The sequence below is a fragment of the Dipodomys merriami genome, unplaced genomic scaffold (assembly GCF_024711535.1).
Source record: "Dipodomys merriami isolate MVZ:Mamm:240054 unplaced genomic scaffold, mDipMer1.0.p SCAF_13, whole genome shotgun sequence".
Classification (NCBI taxonomy): domain Eukaryota; kingdom Metazoa; phylum Chordata; class Mammalia; order Rodentia; family Heteromyidae; genus Dipodomys; species Dipodomys merriami.
The window spans coordinates 17,756,637-17,784,489 of NW_027202604.1; the positions used below are offsets into that span (position 1 = coordinate 17,756,637).

Genomic DNA, 27,853 nt, shown 5'->3' on the forward strand with positions numbered 1-27,853 from the left:
TAGCCAAGCAGAAAATCTCCGACCGGTCTGGCTCCGCCTGCCTGGGTGGGCGGGGTGGGGGAGGGGCTGGCCTACCTTGTGGAGGTGAGGAGGGGCAATCGACTCCCCAATGTCCTTGTTGTCCACACCTTGGGCAGGGTCCAGGTGGAGGTCGTGGTGAGGGACAGAATTTCGCCCAGTGGCCCTCTTGTCCACACTTGAAGCATGCTCCAGGTGGTGTTTGTTGGGTGCGTCTCCTCAGAGGAGGCCGGATGGCAGCAGCCAGGATTTGATAGTTTTCCCTCTCACGGGCTGTCTTATCGGCAATCTCCTGTTCCTCTCGATTATTGAAAACTTTAAATGCCATACTCACCAGATCTCGTTGAGGGGTCTGAGGACCGTTCTCAGCCTTTTTTAACTTTTTTCTAATATCGGGGGCTGATTGGGCAATAAAATGAGTATTGAGAACCACCTTAGCCTCTGGTGACTCTGGGTCCAGCCTTGTATAGCGCTGGAGCGCTACTGTAAGGCGTTCAAGAAATTCCGCCGGGTTTTCATTGGGCCTTTGAGTAATGTGGTTTAATTTGTCGTAATTAACAGGAAGATAGGCTGCCTTTTGAAGGCCAGCCACTAAGCAAGTTATCATCCTATTTCTGCTTTCCCGCCCAGGAGCATTATGTTGATAATTCCAATTGGGCTCTTCCCTAGGCACAGCTGTTGCTCCCACTGGAAAGTTAATATCTAGGCGGTGAGCTTCATCGGCATGTGCCTGGGCTGCAGTCCACACCCTTTCTTTTTCCTCAGCAGTAAGGGTAGAGGATAGCATTAGATATATGTCCTGCCAAGTAAGGTCATAGGTCTGAGCCAGGTTCTTAAACTGCTTGACATAATTATTAGAATCTTGGGCATAAGATCCCAGCCGCTTCTCAATCTGAGCAATATCAAACATTGAGAATGGCGCATGCACCCTAATTACACCTTCAGCCCCTGCCACCTCTCGCAAAGGGCACAGGGGGTCTGGTGGAGGTTGTGTGCCACCAGTGCGAGACCGGGTGTGAGCTGCAGGGGGGGAAGAGATAGAGGGTGAAGGAGAGGAGAGTGAAGAAGGTGGGGAAGGCACCAGATGCTCAGCAGGAAGAGGGGCAGAGTCAAAAAGAGGGTCAGGCACATCAGGCTCCGGAGGGAGCCCTGCGCTAGAGTTGGGTTCTCCACGTGCCAGGAGGAGTGGAAAGGCCGGGCATGATTGGCATAGGGCCGGGTTGTCCCGGAGAGCAAAGAATGGCTGAATATGAATGACCTCAGACCATTTACCATTACGACGGCAAAAATCGTCTAAATCTCTGAGAATGACATAGTCCAAAGTCCCATCTCTGGGCCATCGAGAACGATTATCCAGTTGGTACTGTGGCCAAACTTGAGTGCAATAATAAATCAGGCGTTTCTTGTCGATGCAGTTAATAGACAAGACGTCCAGGGAACGCAGGAGGCATTTCAATGGAGTTTCCTCCTTTGGGCGTGACTTACAACAACCCATTAGAAATGCAAAAGAGAAAAACGTAGGGGGAAAAATTTAGTGAGTGAAGGAGGGCTTACTGAATGGAAGCGGTGTCCCAATTTACCACCGAGCCCTCTAGAGAGAAGTGACGAACAACCGGAGTCAAGTAAAGGCCTAGTAGGTTCTCCGGCGTGGTATCTGTAAAGAGACTGAACGACAGAGACCCCTTAGGGAGCAGGTCACTCACCAAAATGTAGAAGTGTCGAGGAAGATGCAGAGGCCAGCAATAGAATTGATGCACTGTGTCCGCAGCAGATAGACGGGTTCATAAAAGGCCGTCAGAACTGTGGGTATTCCTCAGAGCAAAAAGGGAAAAACAAAAATGAAAAAAAGAAAAAAAACAGAGAGGAATCTCGGCTGTCCTGACTTTAAGCCCTTTATCCGAGTCACGGCACCATTTATGTTAGGTTTTTAAAAAGAGGTGACCGAGTAAGAACTGAAACTGCACCACGCACGTGGTATTCAGGTAAGGGGTTTATTCAGTAGGCCTGCTGGGACCAGGCAAGGTTGGCACTCCACGCGGCTGGCAAAGGAAAAAAAGAGGGCGGTCTGGCGGCGGTTTAGGCCTTATATAGGGTAGGGGGCGGGGAAGGGTGTGTCCAGGTAAAGGGAAGTGGGATCAGGTGGGAGAAAGGTGTGGCCACATCAGGTTAGGATGTGACCTCAGCAGATGCGGACGTGACCTCTTCCAGGTATCCCAGTTGCCTAGGTAACGCAGGTACTGGGCGAGGTCTGTTCGTCGTCCAGGAATGGACCTTACAATCACCTCACTCCAGTTAGAACAGCAAAAATCAAGAACTCTAACAACAACAGATGCTGGAGGGGATGTGGACAGAAAGGAACCTTACTTCATTGTTGGTGGGAATGTAAACTTGTTCAACCACTTTGGAAAGCAGTATGGAGGTTCCCTTCTGGCTTTTTTGGTGGTTAACTGGAGATAAGAGTCTCATAGGCTTTACTGATCAGGTTAGCTTTGAACTACAATCCTCAGGTCTTAGCTCCTAAGTAGTTAAGTTTATAGGTGTGAGCCTCCAGCACCCAGAAATCAATTATTCTCTTTCCTCTGCTCCTCCTCCTCCTCCCCCTTCCCTTCCTCCTCCTCCCCCTCCTCTCCTCTTCCTCCTCCTCCTCCTCCTCCTCCTCCTCCTCCTCCTCCTCCTCCTCCTCCTCCTCCTCTTCTTCTTCTTCTTTCTTTCTTTCTTTCTTACTTTCTTTCTTTCTTACTTTCTTTCTTTCTTACTTTCTTTCTTTCTTTCTTTCTTTCTTCTTCAATATGCCTAAACCCACTGCTTCAGAAAAAAAAAAAAAACAGTTGTTTTATGACACTGTTGGTTTTCAAAATGTTTCTAGGATTCTTCTTTTGAAATTACTAGCTTTACTATAGCTTGTGACATTTTTTCCCATCATATGTACATAAAATTATGTGTGTGTGTTGTTGTACAGTAAAAAACAAAACAAAACAGAGAAGTCACATTTTGAGAGGTTGAATCGGGGAGCCTTTATTAAAAGGCCGGCATCAGCAGATGAACTCCTGTCCCAAAGATCTGCAGCAAATACACTTAACACTGTCAGAAAACTGAGCCATGAGAGCCAGAGAAGAAAGAAAAAAGCAGAAAAACAATACCAACAAACCAGATCAGCTCCAGTGGAGAGCTGAAGTGGGTGGGACACCATTGTGACTGGAGAAGAAGCAGGAGACAGGCAACAGGGCATGAACGTGAAGATGTGTGAGGTAACATGGTGTAATGGCACCTGTGCTGGTCCAGGACTAAATGGGGTCAGGTCAGGAGGTAGGGTCACAGGGAGCTTGAGAGTTCAGGAGACCCAAAACTGGCTGGTCCGGTAACCTATTGTCCAAGTCTCTAGGAATTCAAGCAAGCCCATCACCTAGAAGGTGGGGCTTCTTTGCCTCCACCACCAAGACAAGATGACACCAGTTAAACCCAAATACCCTATCACATGGCCAAGATGGCACCAGTTAGATTCAGCATCCCTATTCAGTATGTGTCTGTGTGTGTAGTACTTGGGATAGAATTTAGGAGGGTTTCACAAGCTAAGCTAGCATGTTATCACTTCGTTATGCCACCAGCCCTTTTATTTCTATTTTATTCTTCAGTTAGGATTTACTAATTTTGTCCATTCCAAACCTTGAACTCACAATCTCATGCCTCTATCTTCTGAGTAACTGGGACTATGGACATGTCCATAGTCTACCATGTCTATTTTTGTCATATTAATTTTTTATGGATGCTGGTTCCAGAGCTTGAACTCAGGGTATAATGTTAATTCTTAATCAGAGTTGTGCAAAAATGAAATCTAAATCTATACTGTGTGGAGTGTCACATCAGTGGATTTGGAAATGACAATTTATATTCCTCAAGTCTATATATAGAGAGTGAGCTTGTTCATTAAGAGAACTGTCATGTATCTTTCTAACGTATTTGGAAATCTGAATGCATTGCTTCTGGGATTGAAATACTTAGGGATGTGAAAAAAGGAAAACCATAGATGGCTCTAGTCTGATATCTGTATCACAGATTTCTTTGCAGTCAGCATGTAAATATGTAAGAAATGATTCAAAATGGACCTCTCACCCAATCCTACTCTAACACCTACACCTTTGTGTTACTGGTAAGTTATTTGAACTAGCCAAGCTTTAGCTTCTCACCTGCACAATTATCTGCTGCACTGGTTTTTGATGAGCTAGTGAAGATAATGTAATTGTGTGTGCTCATCCAAGTGCTATGTGTGTAACAGTCTGTCAATGAATAGTAGCTGTATGTATATGACCATATAAGCTGATGCTAAGTGAAATGAACCCCAAGATAGTGTCGTAAGGTAAATCATCCCAGAAGCCACATTTTAAAATATAGAATATTTTAAAATATAGAATATTATACAGTTAACAGGCTGCAGGCTGCCAGTTGTTACAAAGGCCTGCAGCATACAAATACACATAACACAGCTAGGAAACATGCTAAAGAGGAAAGAAATAACAAGAACAATACCAACAAGCCAATTCAGCTCCAATGGAGAGCTGAATTGGGCTGCCATGATGACTGGAGACAGACAGGAGACAGGAGACAGGGCACAGGACAGGATCACAGAGACACATGTGGCATGGTCATCTTGCGGCTAGGCAGGCGCAGGGGGCAGATCCTCAGGAAATTCCCAGTCCCAGGCACTGGACTGACAGATACAGTAACCTATCAGCCAAGTGCCTGCCCCTGTCTCCAGGGGTCCCGGGCATGCCCATTACCTGGGAGGCAGGTGATGGGAGGAGGTGGTTCCTTCCCCCAGCATGAAGAGAAGATGCCAGAGCCTACAATCCACCATATGGCCAGACCTGGCCTCCTTACTCAATAGGCACACAAGAGATTTTATCTTTCTTGCTGTTCTTTTTAATGTACTTATAATGTAGCATGCGATTTTTTTTTTTTTTTTTTTTAGTTTCTTTGTATTTCCTTCCCCTATGGTACAACTCCTATTGTCACTGTATTTGATTCCGGTGCCCTGAAGCTTGTATATACATTTTTCTAATTTGGGGAGGGGAAGGGAAATAACAAAATGTTGAAATAAGGATACAGAATGACTCATTGTAACAACAAGATGTACAAGACACTGTGCTGAAAACGAACTTTACAACTTTGGGCAGGGTGGATGGGAAATGGACTCATTACTTTGTTCATGTAACTGCAACCCCCTGTATAGCATCTTTACAATAAACTATATATATATATATATATATATATATATACATAAATATATATGAAAATAGTAGCTGTTATCAATAATAAAATCACATATTAGTTCAACTTCCTATATCCCCATCCCACCCTCTTATAGCTAAGGAATTAGAAACTTGGTGGTTTTCTGAGAATAAAGACTGCTATTAAAAAGCCCAAATTTGAAATTGAAATCTCCTGGCTCACAGTCCAATTCTTTCTATTTTGACACATACAACAAGTCTCAGCTTGCAGAGTGTAACAAGGAAGCTCATTTCATGGCTATAAGCTAGGCAGAAAGAAATGTGGCATGTAGACCTCCTAATGAAAAGTAAACAGAAAGACCTTTTAGTCCTTTGGTTGCAAATCACAATCCTTTTGTGCAAATTGAATTCATTTTGTTATTGCTTGAAGGATAAAATAGATTCTATTACCATTCTCCATCACTATTTCCCCATTTTCCTTGCTTTGAATGTATTCCATCTCTTAGAATTAGAACAGGACACTTTGGTTGATCACAATAGCCAATGAGAAGTTATAAGAGAAAGAAATAAAAATAACTTACACTGAATGCAAAAAAAGAAGTAAAAAGAAAAAAAACTTCTAAAGTTGTAGTAATATTGAAAATTGTCCATAAAATTAGACTGCAGAGTATTTGTGGCCATACATATATCATGTATAACCTTTGTAATGATTTTATATAGCCTAGCCTTCCAGGAAAAATAATTTTAATAACATAAAATCGGTTGAGAACAATTTGAGGTAAATCTGAATTTTTAATGAGTATGTTCTATTAGGTGTTTTTTTTTACAACTACTGATTATATCTTTTACTAATAGAATTTGACCTGAGGGAAATGACTTTACAAAATATTAAGAAAGATATTTTTTACATGGTTCTTTGTGATTATCTGGTGTCTAATTAGGAAGAGCCAAACTTGTAACAGTTATGCTTTCGCCAAAGATAAGGTGGTGGAATGGAAATATAACCTAAACTTCTTCACTTTCCCATCTTTCAAAGAATGAGATACCTTTTGTCTTTATAAAAAGGCTCCCTATTTTCACCAATGTTGAGAAAGAAGAAATTATCCAGCTCTAGTAGACTTTTAGGATAATAAACATACATGATCACAAAAGAAGCACACGAAACATCTTATTATTAAGACATTAAGTATACAGAACAACAACAAAATGAATATTGAACGCTGATCAGAGATGTGACAGTTCACATTAAAAAGGAAACTCAAGCCAAGCACTGGTGTCTCACACTTGTAATCCTAGTTAGGAGGCTGAGATCTGAGCATCAAGGTTTGAAGCAAGCCCAGACAGGTGTCTTTAAGACTCTCATTCTCAATCAACAAACAAAAAATAGGGAAATGGAGCTTTTGCTCAAGTGTAGAGTGCTAGCTTTCAGCAAAAAAAAGCACAAGGACAGTGCTCAGACCCTGAGTTATAGCCCGAGGATGGGCTATAAAATAAGAAATTTTATAAAATAATAACATATTTTCAACAGAAACTCTAAAACTCATGTCTACATGGTTATTATATCTATATGTCCCTCTTCTTTTCTAGAATTGCTGTATTTTCTTCCTTTAATATTGCATCCAGTATACTAGTAAACATGCTACAGTCTGGAGTTTTCTCTGCTGCAATATGTTGTAAGTTAATAAGTATTCTTATTGATATTTTTAAAAAGAGGCTACATATTTTCTTCAAGTTGCATGTTTTGCAGATTGTACCCTAAGCTACACTTTTTCTAACTTGTCCAAAGGTCCTGTGTGAGCTGGGACAGCTCCAATTTAGCCATATTTAAAAATAACACAGTAACATGGCCTAAAACTGCTTTGTAAGAATTTACATACACAAATTTGTAAGAAAAAAATTAACCGTACATGAAAACTTCCAAACTTCAATCAGTAGTGAATTCACTTTACTCATTCAAAAATACAATGCAGCTATTCAATGCATACAATAAAGGAATAATGTCACTAATAATCGAATAAATAAGAAACTTCAGAGGGAATTGGATCAACAGTAAAGGGAATTTAACCCATTGTTATATGCTATGACTGGATGATTATATTCATATTGTTGTGATAAGCTATTAATGTATAATACTACACATTTTACATTGATTGTTGCAAACTTGCCTCGTGTTCTCTGAAGAGGTATTGGGAAAAGCTGGTTTTCTCACAACCATATGGTTAGTTCCTGGCCCTATTGTTTTCTATTTATCTGTTGAAGTTACCCTATGCTGGCTGTTTGCCTTTGTAGTGATTGTTAGGTTCAATAGATGGGTCCTTTTGAGTGGCTGCTCAAACTCATTAGACCTCCATACCTACCTCAGGCAGCATTAACAGGCCAATGTATTTAAAATAAACGAATTTCCTCAATGTACTGCATTGTAACACTTTTCTTGTGTGTCTTCTGTATGCATTCTCTATTTTTATGACCAGAAGTATTTCAGAGCTTTTCAGTGAATAGCCAAATCCTTTCAATATCATCCTTTTTAGAAATCATGGAGGTTAGTACTTTGTGTGTTAATCATGTCAGTCTAACCATTCACAGATTAACAAATCTGTAAGAAAAGATTCCAGACATATCAAGCTTCACTTTTAATTAAAGATATCTTCCCCTCCCCTCCCCCAAAGTCCTGGGGCTTGAACTCTGGGCCTAGATGCTTTTCGTGAGCATTTCTATTCAAGGCTAGTGCTCTACCTCTTGAGATAAAGCTCCACTTCTGACTTTTTGTGGTTAATTTGAGACAGGAGTCTCATGGACTTTTCTGTCCAGTCTGGCTTCAAATGGAGAGCCTTAGATCTTAGCCTAGGATTACAGACATGAGCCACTGGCACTTGGCTACTTAAAGATACCTTTAAGATTCCCTCACTCTTGATGAAGAGGGTATTATTGATATAGGCTAGTCATATTATATATTTGGAACTCTTAGTGTCTACCAGAGTTACTGACGAAGTTTGTTATAGTACTGTTGAAGAACTTGTCCCTTACTGTGTTAATTGCCTTTGTGTTGCTTGACAAAATACCTGACATAAAAAAACTGAAGGCAGAAAAGATTTAGTGTACTGTTTCCAAAGTTTGAATTCATGGTCCTTGGCTCTGTGAAATCTGAGCCACTGATGGAAGTGGGAGAAGGGGCAAAGGTTATTTACGTTTTGGTGGATAGGAAATGATTTCATCAGAAGGGACCTGTGCAAGGTTGGTACTTTGAGCCACCTCCTCTAGCCAGGCTATGCTTCTACTGTTTCCATTTCCTCCAAATATATTCAAATTTTGAAATTACCAATAGGTTAAATAATTGATTAGATCAGATTCTATATGATGTAATTGTCTCTGGAAATTCCTCACAGAAACATCCAGAGTTGTGCCTTTACAAATGGCTTAGGTGTCCCTCAATCCCATCAATTCAACAGACAAGAAAAATCATCACAATCACATTTTCTCTTTTCCATTTTAGCCCCAAAGGAACATAATTTCAATTTCTAGTAAAGGGTTCGAGTCAATTAGCAAATCACATTACATCGTCACAATGATTTGTTCAGAGAACACCATATGATCAGAATGGAGCCAGTGAAACACTGATATTTTTTTTGAGAAATACTGGGCAAAAAGCTCTTTTTAAATATAATGAACATGAATGATGAAAAGTGGAATTTAAATGATGTCCTATGAATAGAGATGTAACATAAATGATGAAAGAATAACTAGAGATTAATTTTAAGATCACTATTAGAAAGCGGGTCAGACACTGTCTGTGGCAAGGTGGAGAGGTAGGAGCTTTCGAATTGCATGGTCTTGTCTGAGTTCTTGGGTCTAGCTGCCCCAAATTAATTTTATACATTGGGATTTTGTTTCATTTTATAAGCAATTAATGCTCATTTTATTTTTAACTATTTAATATTGGAACAACAGACTAATGGCATTCAGTTAGAATGAAGAAAAACAGGGGAAATGGCTAATGGCATCTTTTCAGAGATTGGAATCTGTCTTTGCTCTCCAGCAGCTACCTCTGTCTCTCTGAGAAGACTTTGAAAGGTTCTGAAGCTACTCTTAGGCTAATTCTCATTCTTGTATGGACAGGGAATGTGGGCAGACTCGGTGATTAGATTATCCCTCATAGATCATCCCCTTGCAAATAGAATTCCTCTGCATGGTTGGAATCATCATGAGTGTCTGAAGTGACTGAGGTGTCTGAAGTGACAAGTCTGGGTGTCTTGTATAAAGATTAGGTAAACTGGAATAAAGCTATTAATGATGGTTGCAAATGGACAAGGTGCAGTTTTTCATTGGATAAAATCTTTCATAAAGTACAATAAATAATACGCTCAGTATCAAGTTCAGAAGTTACCAGATAATGTTAGTCTCCTACAGTTGGGTCTATCCTTTTCTTTTGTTTTTTCCTTTCCTTTCCTTTCCTTTCCTTTCCTTTCCTTTCCTTTCCTTTCCTTTCCTTTCCTCTCCTCTCCTCTCCTCTCCTCTCCTCTCCTCTCCTCTCCTCTCCTCTCCTCTCCTCTCCTCTCCTCTCCTCTCCTCTCCTCTCCTCTCCTCTCCTCTCCTCTCCTCTCCTCTCCTCTCCTCTCCTCTCCTCTCCTCTCCTCTCCTCTCCTCTCCTCTCCTCTCCTCTCCTCTCCTCTCCTCTCCTCTACCTCTCCTCTCCTCTCCTCTCCTCTCCTCTCCTCTCCTCTCCTCTCCTCTCCTCTCCTCTCCTCTCCTCTCCTCTCCTCTCCTCTCCTCTCTCCTCTCCTCTCCTCTCCTCTCCTCTCCTCTCCTCTCCTCTCCTCTCCTCTCCTCTCATTTCCTTTCCTGTCCTGTCCTTTCCTGTCCTGTCCTTTCCTTCCCCTCCCTCCCTCTCTCTCTGTTTTTTTTTTTGGGGGGGGGGGAGTGTTCATCTTTTCAAAGTGGTATGTGAAAGAAGAAATTCAAAAAAGAAAATATATGTTTCAGAAGGATGACAATGTCAACTGGTTTGGATATATTTGGACATGTATATGGGTGATATATTCATGTGTTTAAAGCATTGTTATTTGAGTATATTCAGCATGTGAAAATTTGTTACCCTTTACATTTATTATACTTGTTTATATATACATAGATTCCAATATAAAGTTTTAAAACATGGTTTTTACAGCCTCAAAATAATAAGAATTATCTACATAAATGTGTTTTCACCAGGTTAATTTAAAACCATGGGTATTACTTGTTATCTATATTAGTAAATTATATAGTCTGGTAGACACAGACATGTTCAATTTGGCTTAAATTTTCAGTTGAGAATAACCGCATTTATTTTATTCAGACAATTACTAGGAAAGTCTGGATGTGTATATTGAAGCATCTGTTATTAGTAAAGGTTCATCTGCAAGAATGTCTACAAGTCTCCCATCTATTCAAATTCTTCACTGTGTTTTGTATCTACTTTTTAATTTTTTTACTAAAAATAATTTAATTCTTTTTTAAGACAGTCTCAGCTTACTTTTCACCTTAAATCTTGTACATAGCATACTATTCTAGGATTTAATTTGGCCCAGTCATTTTTGGCATGTGCTTTTGAACAGATTAGTTTATTCATGATACTCCAACATAATTCTCTGGAAGTGAGACTGATATAACAAATAAAGCCCTTTAAGCTTCACTGAAAACAAGCACATTGTTTTGTTGCAGTTGTTAGTCTATTGCTTATTTAAGCATTCAAATACTGTCTTAGAAAAGGTCTTTTTATTACCCAATGGATATTAATGGATGCTTCAAATTTAGACCTTAGCAGGTTAATTTTAGCTATTTCTCCTTGTTCTCTTTCTCTTTTTCCCTTTGTATCTATAACTTATCTATCCTATTATCTACTTTGCCATGTGTCTATCATTTTAATTTTATTTGGATTTGTCAAGCTGAGCATGTAAAAAAATCCAGGTTTTATTTTCTTTTTGGAACTTTATGATGAATATTAATACAAATTTAAGTTGCTTTCCTGATTGTAATGAATGATGTTTGCTCTGTGTGCCTTGGTGAGCTCCTTTGTGCGTGGCTCTCCATTCTTAATTATGATTCTGCATGATTGTGAGCTGGTGCTTAACCACAGTAAATAAGCTATAGTTTGGAAGGGGGAAAATATTTGAAGCTATTGCATAATAGTCTACCTGCCAGTATCTTAAGATATTGTTCTTCCTGTTCTTTTTATAACCCTTTCTTTACTACTTTGCAAAGTATTATTTACTTTTTCAGTTAATACAGTGACTAGCATTTACCAGTGCCTCTAACTCTACATAGTTTCTTTTTCACAGTTTAAAGATAATTTATGTAAAAGCATCTACCAAATATTTCAAATACTTAATAGCCACTCAATAATATTTAAATCGTTTTGACTTACTTTTGAATTTTAAAAATATTCCTTTCCTATATTTTTTGTTTGTTTTGTTTTGCTGATTGGTTTGATGTTTAGAATACTTTGTAGTGAAACTTCCCCCTTGGTAGGAGGGAGTGAAAGGTAAGAAAACTTAGAAATATGAGTAGAGGATGTGATCATTGATTAGATTTTAAATACATCTGACACGTAAATATTGAACATCATGGCATTCCTCAGATCACTTATAAACCTTTGTCTATAAGAGATACAGACTGCCTTGGATAATGGGAAGGGGCTGATTGGTATGGTCCAGTGGACTACATTCTTGGATCAGAGAATTACCAAGCAGAATGGGATATTTTCAACTATTACTTAATCTCTAGACATAATATCAGCAAGTCAAATAAAAGAGTATGGTACTGTTTTAATGGTCTGGCATTTACTTCTCACTCTATAATGATGTTCTACACAATCCCTTCACCTTTTTGTAACAACTACTCCACTGACTGAAGCCATCCACCAACACTCATTATACCCCCCCTCCCTCCCTCATCGTCTTCTGCTCTAGTTTTATTTTTATTTAATTATTTATTATTGTAAAGGTTATATACAAAGGGGTTACAGTTACATAAGTCAGGTAATGAGTACATTTCTTTTTGAAAAGTGTTACCCCTCCCTAATTTTCTGCCAGTTTTCACCCCCCCTCCTGTCTCCCCTACACTCCAAGTTTTATAGTTCATTTCCAACATAGTATCTAGGTTCACCCTTGTCCCACTGTTTCTGTGATTTCCCTCTCCCTCCCCACATCAGATAAACATATATAGGACAAAAAGTACAGAGATTAAAGCAAACAGTGACAAAAGGAAATAAACCAAAGGGAATACAAAAGAAAAACAACAACAACAAATAACTGAAAACAGTACAATAAAAACCTCTTGTTTCTGTTTCTTCGAGTTCATTTCGATAAGCATTTTTTTTTCGGGGGGAGGGGGTCCGGTCATGGGGCCTGAACTCTGGGCCTGGGCGCTGTCCCTCAGCTCTTCAGCTCAAGGCTAGAGCTCTACCACTTGAGCCACAGTGCCACTTGCAGCTTTTTTCTTTTTGCTTATGTGGTACTAAGGAATCGAATCCAGGGCCTCATGCATGCAAGGCAAGCACTCTACCACTGAGCCACCTTCCCAGCCCTGATAAGCATTATTTTATATGGTCATATGCACATAAGATCATATTGAGCCCTTTTGATCCTCTTCTAAGATAATCCTCCTTTGGTCTCACTGTGTGAGTGTTTAGACTGCTGTTTAATCATGTTCAGGTATAATTATTTGTTTTTTACTATCCATTGGGTTTACTCAGAGATTTATAGACACAGTCTAATTATTACAAATGAAGTCTCTATGTCTTTGTGTCTGGCTTCTTTTCTTAGTAAAATGTTTTCCAAGTCTTTCCATTTCCTTAGGAATGGGGCAATGTCATTCTTTCTAATGGAAAGAATGTATATATGTACCACATTTTTTGATCCATTTGTCCACAGAGGGGCATTTGGGTTGATTCTGTATCTTAGCTATGGTAAACAATACTGCAATGAATGTGGTTGTGCTGATGACTTTAGTATGGCCTGGTTTATGTTCTATTGGGTAAATGCCCAGGAGTAGGATGGTTTATGTTCTATTGGGTAAATGCCCAGGAGTAGGATTGTTGGGTCATAGGGAAGTTCTATATTTAGTCTTTTGAGAAATCTCCATACTGCTTTCCAGAGTGGTTCTTTTTCTTGAATGCTTGAATATGGAGGACCAACACTTATTTATATGTCCATGCCCAGGAACTCTTCTCAAAGCATTAGACACCTTCTTGCCCACCTCTCTTCAGCTAGTGAGCTCATCTCTTGTTGCAGGAAAATAGAATTCAAGGGTCTGAGTTCATGAACATAATTTTATTTTAGTTGTAGACTGTAATATTAATGTTTTGTTTCTCTAAAGTTTTTATTCACTAAGAGAATTTTTTCTATGTCCAGAGACATCTCTTTCTCTTTCTTTGAAATAAAGTCTTAATATGTAGTCTGATTTGCCTTGAACTCGTGATCTTCTTGCCTCAGCCTCCAGATTTCTGGGATTATGGGCATGTACTACCACATCCATCCTTGTCAAATTTTTCTATTTGTAATTAAAGATATTCTTGTCCTAGTTTTTTTCCTTTCCAATTATTCTTCATGTCATCTATGCCTATGCAAATGACTCATCCAACAGCAGTAGCACCTCAATTCTGTGACCTCACTAATTCTCATGATATTTATCTCTACTTGATTTTGCCATCTGTTTTATTGTCCAAGTGCTGAATTTTGTCAGAACCTCTCTTTTATTTCAGTTCATCAGTGTTTTGGCTTTTTTTTTTTTTTTTTGACAGTCCTGGGACATGAACTCAGGGCCTGGGCACTGTCCCTGAGCCTTTCTGTGCTCAAGGCCTACTCTCTACCAGTTGAGCCACAGTGCCACTTCTGGTATTTTTGTTTATGTGGTACTGAGGTATCGAACCCAGGGCTTCATACATGCTAGGCAAGTACTCTACCACTAAGCCACATTCCCCATCCCTGTCATAACCTCTAATCTCAAGGCTAGCGCTCTACTACTTGAGCCACAGCACCACTTCCAGCTTTTTCAGCTTATGTGGGGCTAAGGAATCGAACCCAGGGCCTCATGCATGCAAGGCAAGCACTCTACCACTGAGCCACCTTCCCAGCCCCTGCTTTACTTTTGTAGTGTTAAATTTTAAACATCTAATTCATCAATTTTTTTCTCCTTAACCATTACTCTTGCATCTCACAAACACAACTAGTTGTTTTACACCTCTATTTTCTCCCAGTTGATAAATCCATCTAGAAATTAGAGTTAGTGGGACAGCACTTCAACTAGGTGGTAGGTACTATTGACACAAATCACCCACCATTATTAGGCTTCTGCAGATGTTTGAGAATTCTTTCACTTGTGTACAATCAATTCTCTCTTCCATTCTGTTTTCCTCAAAGCAGGAGCTCTATCCCTTCTTAATCCTGTCTCCTTTAGATATTGAACTCTGATTTTGCTCCACAAACTTAGTAGAAATTAGAAAGAACACTGCAAATTCAACAACTGTATTATCTTACCTATCTACCTTTATACCCTTTTGACCTTTACTCTTTATTTCTCCTATGAAGGCATAGTCCTCACCTTCTTTTTAAGACTAACCATTTCCTCCTGTACTCTAGGTCCCACTCCTTTCTTTCCTAGTCCCTTTAGCCTCTTGATTATCCCCCTTTTTCTCATATCTTGAAATTTTTATTTTCTCTTGCTATCTGCTTTACTCAGGCAAGTAGACCAAACAAAATGACACAAAAGCCCAACCCTCTCTTCTGCAAGTCCTTCTTACCCTCTGAGTACATCCATTTCATTTCGTGTGTGTGTGTGTGTGTGTGTGTGTGTGTGTGTGTTTTGTTACTCATGGTCTTGATCTCTGGGCCTGAACGCTGTCCCTCAGCTCTTCAGCTCAAGGCTAGTGCTCTACCACTTGAGCCACTGTGCCACTTCTGCTTTTCTGAGTGATTTACTGGAGATAAGAGTCTCTTGGACTTTCCCTGCCTGGGCTGGGTTTGAACCATGATCCTCAGATCTCAGCCTCCTGAGTGGCTAGGATTACAGGCATGAGCCACCAGGGCCTGGCTCATTTTTAAGAGGCACACTTTTTAAGAATTAACTTCTCACTGGTCATCTATTTCTCATACCACTACATTTTGCCTTCTTTTCTCCCATACCAGTAATTTCCAGGTAACTAGTCTAGTGGAAACTTTTCAGTCTGCATCTTAGTTGATCATCTTTTTCTTTCCTGAAAGCATCCTTCTGTTTCATCACCCAGTGACATTTTTAGTCTTTCCTGCGACCAATCTGTCCATTCACCTTTCTCAATTCTTCAAGGTTCTTACTATATCCCATTTCATGTTCTCTTCAAGGCCTTCATTATTATATCAATGGCTTAAATGTCATGTCTCAAGCCCAAATATGTTTCATGAATTTACCTTTCCTCTGCATACCAGAACTTGAGAATTCTTTAGGTAATTCAGGCTCACATATCTAAAGGAAGCTCAATGTCTGTGTCCTTTGAAATCATCCTCTTGATGAAAGGTGCTTTTGTCTCTCTGGGGCTAAACCAGAAACTTGAGGGGTGGTATCAGGGTGTTCCTTCATTCCTTTGTTTCTCAAATAAGAATCCTGAATGAGAATTGCTCATTCTATTTCTCCAATAGTTCCCAAACCTTTCTATCTATGTTCATGTTCCCCAAACAATTTATCTCTTACCAGAATTGTGACAACAGACTTCTAATTATATTTCCTACCTCTAATCTTGTCCCTTCCTAGCTACTCCAAATGTTGCTTGGATAATTGCCAAATGCAGATTGGAACTATTTGTTTTTTTCAGTGGCTCCAGTTTTCCTTAGCTAAAAAACACAAAATTCTAATCTTAAATCTCGAGGTCTACTGGAGCTCTGATTATTTGTGGGATCTTCTTTGCTTTGCTAAACTCATATTCTCTCTTGTCTCAGAAGTATTACTTTGCTTTTTTTTTTTTTTGGCCTAGAATACTGTCTATCACTCTTCTTCATTTCTCTTAAATAATTCTTCTCATGCCTTCCTTCTCTGGCCACTTCTATATCTTTATCAGGATGGATGAGATGTCTCTCTTCTGTGCTCCTGGTATCCCGTTAAAGCACTCAGCATTGCAAATACTTTGTTTACTTATCTGTTTCCTCATTAGGTGCTACTGAATGTGTGAATGAAATCCTTGGATTTTTTTTAAGTTAGCAGTCATTACTCTCTTTCATTTTAATTTTGTTCTAGACAAAAGTGATTTAAAGTAGATTTTATTTCAGAACATCATTTCAGGCATATTTCCTAGTAGTGGGGTTCTCAGATAACCCAATATCCTAGGTAATTCTAAAAAATGGCCTCAATTAATTTATAATTCCCTTTAGAATTTTCTTATGTATTTTCATAACTCTATGAGATCTCATTTTTGTCTCATGCCTTTTCCCTAAACATCTTTCATCTTCTTCCTTTGTATCATTTCAACCACATAACAGGTTATCAGGCTCCTGTGAGTGTGTATGAGACCATTTTACATCAATGTGGTAGTTCTTAGCAAGAAAAGAATGTTGTAGCACAGACAATGGCTATGCCCTGGTTAAGCCACATTGTTGACAATTCTTTTGTTCATGGAAAAAACAGTGAGTAGAGGTGCCTGTCCCAATGCCTGTGATTCACTAGTAGTTACTAAAATGGGGTGATAATTTTTCCATATGCATTTTTTTGTAGACCATTGCTAAGGTCAATTATACCTACTGGGGAAAACATCTTAATGGCTTCTGTCTATGCCAAGCCAACCATTTATAGGTACAAATGCTAATTATTCAAGTTTACAAAACTTGAGAGAGCACACATGCATGCATGCATGCCTGCATGCATACACACACACACACACACACACACACACACACACACACAGCACAACCTTTTATGAGTAAAAAACATCTTTCTAAGACTATTGCTTCCTTGGCTACCAGTGTTCAAGAAAAACCTGCTGTGAGGCAAAGTCCCTCTGCTTTCAGTTGTGACTCCTTAGTAGGAACCATTCAATTAAAGAATCTTTCAAACTGAATTTCCAATTTACTTGTAACTTAGTGTTTAATGTTCAAATTTCATTCAGGTGTTGGACCTAAACCAAGAGTATACTTGGCCTGTCTTCTGATTAGCAAAAATATTGAAACCTGCGCCTATTTGCTCTGCTGTCATTCAACTGTTGAGGCTGCCTAATGCTTTTGCTGAAACAAAGCAACTCTCTGGGGCTGCCTGGTACCAAGGTTACCTGTCTGCCCATGTTGATTTCTGGCAGTGAAAAGGCATGCCGCTGTGCCTCTCTGTGTCCTTCTGCAGAAGCAAGGGCTTGGTCACAGCTGGTCAGACATGAAGGTTGTAAATATTAGTCCAGCATGTTCATGCAACTACTTTGTTGCTCTGCTCACCTAAACGTAATTGGCTAACAAATTTTTCAGTACACACCCTTGATGTAATTTTTCAATCATATTTATGTCCTATGGAGTTCATGTTCAAAGGGAAATCTTGGCATTCATGTCTCTGTGGCAGCAGTTTATCCTAAATTATAGTTTATATTTTGAAAGTCTGTTCACTAAGTTGTGAGAATGTTGGGTTTATTCACAAGTTTATCCTGCTGAGCAGCAAGTGAGATGTGCAAACATCAATGGATGGTTTGTTCTTGAATGTGTATTGGGGGAGGGAATGGTGTTTGGCCCAAGGATTACAATTTGTTGGTTATCACATACTGAACTTGGGAACTGTTTTACACCCTATGTTTATTATAAGGAAGTTAAAGTCTCTGTCTCTAATTTAGTCACACGAAACACATACCCATGAAATTGTCCTAAATCAATACTTTGGCAATCATTCCTAAAATACAAGCCCATAAATTGGGCCTGTACTATGTGTTAAAGGTAGAGTTGATGATAGATTGGAATGAAAAAAAATTCAACAAATTTAAGAAAGATCATTAAGTGGCTACTTTATGCCAAACCCTGTGCTAGGTTAGATGCCAGGAAAGATGTTCACTTGCTTTGAAATCTCCAGAGAAAGAAAGGATTGTGAAAAAGACATAGGCAAACTGCCATAGGAATGCAATGTAAGCTCCAAGTATTTGTGTGCATTTGTGTGTGTGTAACTTTCAGAAGTATGAAGAGAATCCATAAAAGTATGTGTGTATAGTCCTAAACACAGCTTGTAGTGTTTGGTTTCCTATTACCTTAGGCAGAAATGACTCATTATACCAAATTGTTGTCTCAAGGCTTCTATCAACAAACTGACCAATTACAAGTTACCATTTGTAATGCAATAAAGAATGAAGGCTGAACTTTTGCAAACTTTAAAAAAAAATTTGTTAACCTTTAAGAAACTGATTAAAATCTCAGGAAGGGCCTTGCAATTCCATTTGAAAAAGAGTGTGGCCAAATGAGGTAATATTTTGAACAAATATTTAGAAATGGGTCAGGTAGCATAGGCACAAGCCAACCAAGGCATTGACAACACAAGAAGCTTTTTTATGAGTTCTTGCAGTATCTGAACCTATGTCAATGGCTTGTCCCATTATGTTGTTCCTCTCTTCAGACTTTATCAAGCCTTGTCTTTGTCTATGCCTGCTGCTGTAACAAAATAGTTTTGGTGGTTTATAAAGACTACAAGTTTGCCTGGGCATAGTGGCAAACCATGTAGGAGGAAGGGATGGGAGGATTGTGGTTTGAAGGTAGCCCATACAAAAAAAGTTAATAAGATTTCCATGTCAAAAAACATGTTGGACGTGTTGAAATTGTTTGATAAGGGGATGAAACAGTGAAGGAGAAGGTGAATTTGATCAGGGGATATTATTATGCATGTGTAGATACATTGTAAACGCCCATGTGCAACCAATATATGCTAATACATAAATTTTAAAAACCAGGCTGGTCACGGTGGTGCATACCTATAATTTAATCTACACAGAAGATGTAGGTAGAGGGAATGCTAAGGCCAGGAAAAGAGTGAGACCCTGCCAGAGAAAAATCTCTTAGCAAAAAGGGCTACGAGTATGGGTCAAGTGATAGAGTGGTTGCCTGGAAACCACAAAGTCCCAGTGCCACACAAAGTTGAAGTTTATTTCTAGCCTTGTAGAGGCTGAGAATCCGAAGATCAAGGCACTCTGATAAAGACTAATTCTATGCTTCTAAAATGATATGTTGCTGCTGCATCCTCTGAAGGGGAAGAACATTATTTTCTCATATAGACAAGATGGAAGGGAAAAGAGCATTGACTGAGTTCCTTCTCTTTTTCATTTATTTATTTTTATTGTCAAGGTGATATACAGAGGGGTTCCAGTTGCATAAATAAGGTAATGAGTACATTTCTTGTCAACCTTGTTACCCATTCCCTCCATTTTCTCCTACTTTCCCTCCCCTCCAGTCCCCCAGGTTATACAGATTGTTTCCAACATATTGTCTTGTGTATATGGCTGTTGCATTAGTTCTCCCCCCCTTGTCCTTTGTCTCACTGAGTTCCTTCTCTTTAATCAGGATTATTTATAATCCCATCCATAGAAGTGGAATCCTATTGAAGTAATTAGCTGCTCAATCTCCCACCTTATGATAGTATTCCCTTGGGGAGAAGTTCCACATGAATTTTGAAGTGGCACAAGATATTCTAATTATTGACCATCAAGGTCTAAGAAAATCATATAATTCAATCTATATATGTCTTAAATTTCTTAGTAATATTGAAAAAAAGTAGAAGAAGTGAGATTAAGTTTACCAGTATATTTCATACATATATATATTTAATTGAACCCAACATATTCAAAATACTGTCTCCACATGGAACCAATATAGTTTTTAGATGTTTTATTTATTTTTAATAATTCTATATAAATGGTTACGCATTTTATATTTATACTCAATTAGAACTAGCAATAATTCCAAGACATCAATCATCATGTATGGCTGGTGGTTATCATATTGGCCACCAAAATTTATTTCTCTTACAGATTAACTATATCCCATTTTAAGACTCTACATGTGAGATCATTCTGCAACATTTTTTGTTTATGTGTTCATTGTAGAGCTTGAACTGAGGGCCTCATGCATTTGCATTGCTCTTCTTTTTTATATATATGTTTTTATTGCAAAAATACTGTACAAAGGGGTTAGAGTTATGCGAGCAAGGTAATAAGTACATTTCTTATCAAGCACTGTTGCCTCATCCTTTGTTTTTCCCTTACTATTCCTTCCCTCCCACTTCCACAACTACAACCCCTCCTGCCTAAATTATAAAGGTTGTTGTTCAACAGTGTCTTGTACATCCCATTGTTAAAATGGGTCAACCTGTATCCCTATTTTGTTTTTTCCCTTCCCTTCCCCAATTTATACCGACATCAAATACAATGAAAACAGAGGTTATACAATGGTCTTTTATTGCTCCATATGAATTTTTGGATTGCCTCTTCTATTTCCTTGAAAAATGAGGTTGGAATATTGATAGGTGTCACATTGAATTTTTAGATAGCCTTGGGCTGTATTGCCTTTTTCACAATATTGATCCTCCCAATCCAGGAGCATGGGAGGTTTTTCCACTTTCTAAATTCTGCTTTGATTTCCTTTTTCAGGTTTTTAAAGTTTTCATCGTAGAGGTCCTTCACTTCTTTAGTTATTTTTTGTAAGTCTATTACAAAAGGAGTTGCTTTCCTGATTTCAGCCATGCCCTTCTCATTGTTGGCATACAGAAAAACCATTGATTTTTTTGAGGGTTAATTTTATACCCTTCTACTTTGCCAAAGTTTTGAATCAGCTCGAGTAATTTGGGTGTGGAGTCCATGGGATTCTTTAAATACAAGATCATGTCATCTGCAAAGAGGGAGAGTTTACTTCATTTTTCCCTATTTGGATTCCCTTTATGTTTGCATCTTGTCTCATTGTGGTAGCTAGGCATTCCAATACTAAATTGAAGAGAAGTGGAGAGAGTGCATATCCTTGTCTCGTTCCTGAGTTTAGAGGAAATGGCTTTAGTTTTTCACCATTAAGTATAATGCTGGCTGTAGATTTGTCACATATAGCCTTTATTGTATTGAGGAATGTTCCCTAGATTCCTAATTTTTCCAGAGCCTTCATCATACAGAAAAGCCATTGATTTTTGGGGGTTAATTTTATAACCTGCTACTTTGCCAAAGTTTTGAATCAGCTTGAGTAATTTGGGAGTGGAGTCTATGGGATTCTTTAAATACAAGATCATGTCATCTGCAAAGAGGGAGAGTTTTATTTCTTCTTTCCCTATTTGGATCCCCTTTATGTCTGCATCTTGTCTTATTGCTGTAGCTAGGCATTCTAATACTAGATTGAAGAGAAGTGGAGAGAGTGGGCATCCTTGTCTTGTTCCTGAGTTAAGAGGAAATGGCTTTAGTTTTTCACCATTGAGTATAATGCTGGCTGTAGGTTTGTCGTATACAGCCTTTATTGTATTGAGGAATGTTCTATGGATTCCTAATTTTTCCAAAACCTTCATCATAAAGGGGTGTTGGATCTTGTCAAATGCTTTTTCTGCATCTATTGAATAACCATTTGGTTCTTATCCTTGCTCTTGTTGATGTGATTAATTACATTAATTGATTTGTATATATTGAACCAGCTTTGCATCCCTGAAATGAATCCTGTTTGATCGTGTTGTATGATTTATTGGATGAATTGTTGAAGTCGGTTGGCCAAAATTTTGTTGAGAAGTTTTGCATCGATGTTCATCAAAGATACGGGTCTATAGTTCTCTTTCTTTGATGAGTCCCTGTCTGGTTTTGGGATGAGGGTTATGATGACTTCATAGAAAGAGTTCGGTAGTGAACTTTCTCTTTCAATTTCATTGAAGAGTTGGAGGAGTATTGCTGTGAGTTCTGCCTTGAAGGCCTTGTAGAATTCCACTGTAAATCATCCGGTCCTGGGCTTTTCTTAGATAGGAGATCTCTTATTGCTGTTTCTATTTCAATGCTTGATATGGGTCTATTAAGTTGGTTTAACTCATCTTGGTTTAGTTTTGGCATGTCAATATTTGCTAGGAAAGTGTCCATTTCTTCCAGATTCTCAAACTTATTAGCATAAAGGTTTGAGAAGTATTCCCTTATAATGTTCTGAATCTTGGTTGTTTTGTGATGATGTTTCCATTCTCATCTCTGAGTTTGTTTATTTGGGTATGTTCTATTCTTTTTCTGGTAAGATTTGCTAATGGTCTGTCAATTTTGTTATTTTTTTTGAAGAACCAACTCTGTTTTGTTGATTCTTTCTTATTTTTGTATTCTAATTTGTTTAATTCTGATTTAATTTTAATTATTTCTTTTCATCTACAGTATTGGGGTTTAGTCGGCTGCTCTTTTTCCAAGGAGATCCAGATGTCTCATTAAATTGTTGGGGCTGGGAAGGTGGCTCAGTGGTAGAGTGCTTGCCTTGCATGCCTGAGGTCCTGGGTCCGATTCCTCAGCACCACATAAGCAAAAGGAAAAAAAGCCAGAAGTGGTACTGTGGCTGAAGTTGTAGAGTGCTAGCCTTGAGCTGAGGAGCTGAGGGAAAGTTCCCAGGCCCAGAGTAGAGGCCCCACGACTGGACCCCAAAAAAAATAAAAATAAAAAAATAAATAGTTGGTTTCAGATCCCTCCATTTGGTTAATGTAGAAACTCAGAGCTATAAATTTGCCTCTGAGTACTGCCTTTGCTGTGTCCCAGAGGAGGTGGTAATTTGTGTGTTCATTTTTGTTGAATATCATGAACATTTGAATTTCTTTCTAAGCTCTTCCATGAGTCACTGGTAATTCAACAGTGTGTTGTTCAGGCACCATGTGTTACCGAATGTTCTTTGGTGGCTTTTGGTGTTGAGTTCTAATTTTATTCCTTTGTGGTCTGAGAGAATGCAGGGCATAAATTAAATGTCTCTGAATTTGGACAAGTTTGCTTTGTGATCTAAAATGTAGTCTATTTTGGAAAATGTTCCATGTGCTGCTGAGAAAAACATGTATTCTGATGCTGCAGGATGAAATATTCAGTAGATGTCTGTTAAATCTAGTTGATCTATGCAGTTGTTTAGATCTGTGGTTTCTCTGTTGAGTTTTTGCCAAGTTGATCTATCTAGTGGGGATAGTGGTGTGTTAAAATCCCTAACAATTAATGTCTTTGGATTTGAGGGAAAGTAGTGTTTCTTAGATGAATTTGGGTGTTCCGTTGTTTGGTGAATAGATATTTAGAATTGTAATATTCTCCTGAAGGAGAGATCCCTTTATCTCTTCTCATGAATTTTAGTTTGAAGTCTATTTTATCTGATATTAGGATTGCAACTCCTGCCTGTTTATGGGGGCCGTTTGCTTGGTAGAGTTTGCTCCAGCCTTTAACATTGAAAATGTGTTTTTTTTTATGGCAAGGTGTGACTTCTGAAGGCAGAAGATAGAAGGATCTTGCTTTTTAATCCAACTAGACAGTCTATGTTGCTTATTTGGAGAGAGTAGTCCATTAATGGTGAGAGTTAGGACTGAGAGGTGTTTGCTAGTTCTTGCCATGTTATCCACTTTTTGGGGGGCTGTGACAACTGGGTTCTTCCTTTGGTTTTTGGATTCTCAGTTTGGGTGCAGTTTCTTGGCCTTTATTGTGGTCTTGTTGGTTTTCTCTGTGTAGGACATCTTTAAGTATCTTTTGTAGGTCTGGTTTGGTGGAGATATATTGTTTAAGTTTTTCTTTGCTATGGAAGGTTTTTATTTGACCTTCAGTTATGAAGGAGAGTTTAGCTGGGTACAATATTCTTGGTTGGTAGTTGTTTGTCTTTAGGACATGACTTACATCATTCTAGGCTCTTCTTGCTTTAATTGTCTGTGTTGAGAAATCTGAGGTTATTGATCTTTTCTCCTTGACAGCTTTAAGGATCCTTTCCTTTGTCTGAATTGATCCCGTGTGGATTATAATGTGACAGTGAGATGTCCTGTTCTGGTCTGGTCTATTTGGGGTTCTAAAAGCTTCTTTTATCTGAATAGGCCTATCTTTTTGCATGTTTGGGAAGTTCTCTGCTATGAGCCTGTTAAATAAATTTCCTAGACCATTAACTTCTGTCTCTAGGTGTTCCTCTATACCCATTATCCTCAGATTAGTCCTTCTGAAGGTGTCTTCCAGATGTTGAACAGATCTATCATATTTCTTACATTTGTCTTGGGCAGTTGTGTGTTCTTTCTCTATAATGTCTAGGCTGTCTTCAATCCCAGATATTTGATCTTCTGCATGGCCTAACCTACTGTCAAGACTTTCTACTTTTTTTAAATTTCCTTTCCTTCTAATTGGTCAGCTTTGATGGCTTCAAATTCTTTGTTGGAACTTTGTTTTAGATCTTGTATGCACTTCTTTACTTCCTTAATTTGGTGTTCAGTGTTTATTCTCAAATCATTTAGTTCATTGATTATAGTTTCCTTGGACTCCCTTTCCTTCTGATGGTCTCCATTCAGCATTCACTTTGTGATCTCCCTGGATTCCTTCAGCTGTCTGTTTATGGATTTCATGAATGCCTATATTGATATTTGTCTATTCTCTTCCTGTTCATGCAATTCCTGTATTACTCTTTGATTAGCTTCCTCATGCTCAAGAAATTCTTGTATTTGTCTTTGACTGTTCACAGCCTGCTCATGCAATTCCTGCATTTCTCTTTGACTGTCCTCAACCTGTTCACACAATTCCTATATTAATCTTTGATTAAATTTTGTATTAATTTTTGGTTAGCCTCATCATACCTGTGAAGTTCCTGTATTAATCTTTGGTTAGTCTTGTCTTGCTGCCTATCAAGCTCATACTGAGACCTTTGCAGGTTTTCAATCTTTTCATTCACCATGTTTACCAATAGTGTTTGTAGAGCTTTTTGGGAAGTCATCTGGATTATTCATTAACTCTTCTGCCACTTGAATATCATGAGTGGGAGTTGAGATACCCAGACTTCCCATTTTTCTTGTGTTTCTCCAGCTTGTTCTGCTCATTTGGTATGAAAGTAACACCAGTTTTGTGCTAGAACACTATTTTAGGCAAGCATCAACCAGAGTCCTGTAGTTGCACAGTCAAATGGCTGCAGATACAATCTAGTTCAACAGATATAAGCTATTCAACATCAAACAACTATTGATTAATGGACTAAGAACTTCCAAGAGGGATTCATCAGACCAGAAATTAATAGATTTAGGGAGAATTGTGGGGAAAAATAGGATTAGAGGTATGTGGAGAAGTAAAAGGAAAGAGTGAATTTAAGCAAGTCCTAATCTCACAGAAGAAATGGATAGAACAGAATGAGGGGAGAGAGATAAAGAAACAAGAAAAAATGAGTAAAACAAAAATTTAAATTAAAAAAAATGAAACACTTAAAATTATGTTTGAGCAGACAGAAAGAAGCTCTGCCTTCCCAGAACTTTGTGATCCTCCTCCCAGGATAGTTCAGTGGGAAGGGAGATCTGCTTTGAGTATCACAAAAGATGGAGATGGTTGTTTCCTCTAATTTGGAGTTGCTGTGATGAGGCTAGGTTCTGGGTAGGGTTGAGGCCTATCAGCAATCAGTAGTTTTTCCCTAAGGGTCTATCTCCTGAGACACTCACAGAGCCCAGCCTGGAACCATTCTCAGAATTTATGTTTACTGAGTTTTAATTGTTTGGCTTTTACCCCTCCTGCTGTCTAGGCTGTAGGGAGGGACAGCCCCTGGCTCTGTTTACCCAGTGAAGAAAGTCGTCTGTGGGCAGAGTGACTTTCCCATGGGTAGAGCTGAGCTCAGCAGGTCAGCTCAGGTTCCTGTGACCTGTGGAATGGCTCCTATTATATTCTTTCAAGGCCTGAGTTGGAGATAGCTACTATGGCAGGGCCTTTGTCAGTATCAAAGATGGAGATCTTCTCTGGTGGTGTGGGAGGGGCTACCTTCCTACTGTTGCTCTGTGAGAAGGGGTGAGGATGTCTTGTGGGTACTCATGCAAGCCTCTTGGTTGCTGGGCCGTCCCTTGTCTGCAATCAGCAGGATGAAGATTTCTGCTCCTTGTCAGTTCTTATTGGTGGTGAGTAGAATCCGCTTCCACACTGTGTCTGGTGCCTGTTTCCTTGACCAAGCTGCCTGGATTTTCCCTCTCTGGCTAAACTCTCTGTACTGTGGTGGCACACTTAATGTGATTCTCTAGCCTAGGACTGTTCACTGGAACACTAAAACTGCTTTCTATGCGAGAGCTTGTTGAGCCTCCAGCTTCTCCTCCGCCATCTTCCTCCCAATCCTTGCATTGCTCTTCTTTGCTCAAAGCTGGCCCTCTATCAGATGAGCCACAGTTCCACTTCTGGATTTTTACTGCTTAATTGGAGATAAGAAGATAATTCCCTGTGTTGGCTTTGCGTTGCCATCCCCTAATTTCTCCTTCTGAGTAATTAGAATTATAGGTATGAGCCATTAGTGTCTGGCTCAGTGCAACTTTTTGTAGCTTCTTTTTTTTTTCCCAGGGCTGAGGACCGAACCCAGGGCCTTGCGTGTGCTGGGCAGGCACCCTTCTGTTGGGCTAAACCCCTAGCCCCTCAGTGCAACTTTTTTTCTGGGTCTCCATCCCAATGTTTACTGATACTCAGAAAATGCTCTTCAAGTTAGTTTAAACTTTCCTGTGCCAATGTTTGGCTGTTTTGTCATTCTGTTAGTATGTAATTAATACTTTTGAGTTCCTATTATATACTATTTATGTTAAACTTTGGGATATAATCATGATCTATATAATTAAGGCTCTTCTTCTCAGAGTATGTCCAGTGTAGTCTAGAAAATAAAATTAAACAAACAAATTAAACCACTCATGGTTACATGAGTTGAAATAAAAGTATTAGGAAATATGAGAGTTCCTAATACAAGGACTTCTTTTAGTATGGATGGAATGAGATTGTCCCTCAGTGAAGGGGCCTTAGATAGGAAATCAGAATGATGCCTGTGGGGTGCACTTGGCATGCTTGAGGATCTAACAGAAATATGTGTAAGTAAGGCAAGTGTGATTTACAATGAAGTTGGATAGGTAGGCAGAGGCCAAAGCATGGAAAGCCTGTAGAGATACTAGGGAGCAGGATACAATCAAACTGACTAACATAGTATACACAGAAGTGAATTTCCATGATGTAATAATCCCTTTTGAACAGTTAACAGATAGTTTAACAAAATGAATATCAAGAAGCTGAAACATATCTTGTCTCAATGGAGGATGGAGATTAAAGGGAGGAGGGCCGATGAATGGAGAGGAGAGAAGAATGGTGGGCAAATTCAGTTATAATACTAAGTACACATATGTGAAATGGATCTAGGAGATTTGAAGTGATGAGTGCAGTTAGGATAGATGATGTGGGGGAGAATGATGGAAGGGGTAACACTTCATTGTACACATAAATTGATATGTTGAATTGAAAACCCAATTTGTAGAAAGCTGTTTTTGGCTATAAAAATGTCCTACACTGATGACTTCAAGACAAATTCTGTAGGTAACACTGATAGGACTCTGGTCAGATCCCAGTGACTATAGGGTGTGGGGAAAAAAGTATGACTCCCAACTTTAAATAAGTTAGAAGGGTCTATTTAAGAGCTGTCTTAGCTCTCTTGTGGCATGCTGAAGGTTTTAGGGTGAAATATCCATGACCT

The 27,853-nt window shown here is 39.0% G+C and overlaps 1 long non-coding RNA gene across 1 annotated transcript in view; it reads left to right on the forward strand.

The window, feature by feature from the left end:
* The window catches only part of LOC138824716 (uncharacterized), a 133,038-nt gene that overhangs the window by 23,224 nt on the left and 81,961 nt on the right, over positions 1 to 27,853 (forward strand). Inside the window, exon 2 of the long non-coding RNA XR_011371156.1 lies at positions 6,831 to 6,916. This is a non-coding gene — a long non-coding RNA (uncharacterized lncRNA). The remainder of the gene's footprint in view (positions 1 to 6,830; positions 6,917 to 27,853) is intronic.